Here is a 1401-nt window from a genome sequence, read left to right on the forward strand (position 1 = left end):
ACATTCCCACATGAGTGATTTTCAGTACAAGCATTGACTTAGTGAAAAGACAAACACAGTGAGAATGTGAAACACATATTTTACATGTACGAAACACAATGTGTACAAATTTAGTACGCAAACCAACAAAAAACAAATTCAGGTTTTTCGGGGATATTAAAATTACCATGACCTCTATCCCTTAAGAATTTATCACCACTCTACAGGAAACATAGAATAACTCTAGAAAATAAGAGTCTATGAAATAGAAGGGGCACTGTATTTCATGGGAATAATGAATCTGAAAAAAAAACATGCATTCTAAAATGGAGAATCTGGACTACAATGTGTAATAAAAATACAACTTATGTGTTGGTTGATCTTTGGCCCCCAAAAAATACACAATGCTTGGATTATATCAGTATAAATAAAAATATTGTTAAACATCAGTCTTTTAGGATTTGGTCTTGGAGGTAAATGACTTGGGAAAATTTGAAACCATCTTTAACTTCTTTCTATCTCAATTTACCTACATATTCAATTGGCTATCATGACACTATATTTCTACCTGTTTTAATTTTATTCACACTGATACTGCCTTACTTTAATTCATGACAATATATTACATCCTAAACTGACTGAAAGTAAGCAGTACCAGAAGAATGTCTATTTGTGCTTTATTGACTAGGCAAAGACATTTGACTGTGTGGATCATAACAGATTTGGAAGGCATTGAGAAGAATGGGAATTCGTTCACAAAATTTTGCTTATGTAGAACCTATACCTGCACCAGGAGGGTGTTGTAAAAACAAAGCAGGTGAACATTCATAGTTTAAAATAAAGAAGGGAGAATGTCAGGGTTATGTTCTCTCTATACCTATTCAGTCTGTATGCTGAGCAAATTAACTGATAGGCTGGAATCTATGAAGAGGAGTATGGCATCAGTATTGGAGAGAGACCCATCAATAATCTGTGTTATGCAGATGACACTACTTTGCTTACTAAAAGTAAGGAGAATTTGAAGCACTTGTTGCAAAAGATCAAAGAATGAAGGCTTTAGTATGGATTGCATCTCAATGTCGGGAAGACAAAGATTCTTACCACTGGAGTGATAGGCACTGTCTTGATGAATGGAGAGGAGATTGAAACTGTCGACAGCTTGTAACTCAATTAACACTTTTGCTACCAGCAGTCAAGAAATAAGGAGATGCCTTGAACTGAGAAAATCTGAGGTTAGGGATTTCTCAAAACTATTGAGGAGTGGTGTGATCAGTTTGAGGACTAAGGTGCATCTGATTCAGGCCATGATCTTTTCAATTGCTTGTTATGCATCTGAGAGCTGGACAATGAATAAGGATAACAGAAAAAGAATTGACACCTTTGAGCTGTGGTGTTGGAAAAGAGCGCTGAACATTCCATGGA

The sequence above is a fragment of the Elephantulus edwardii genome, unplaced genomic scaffold (assembly GCF_000299155.1).
Source record: "Elephantulus edwardii isolate Elephantulus edwardi_28Jun2011 unplaced genomic scaffold, EleEdw1.0 scaffold00295, whole genome shotgun sequence".
Taxonomy (NCBI): domain Eukaryota; kingdom Metazoa; phylum Chordata; class Mammalia; order Macroscelidea; family Macroscelididae; genus Elephantulus; species Elephantulus edwardii.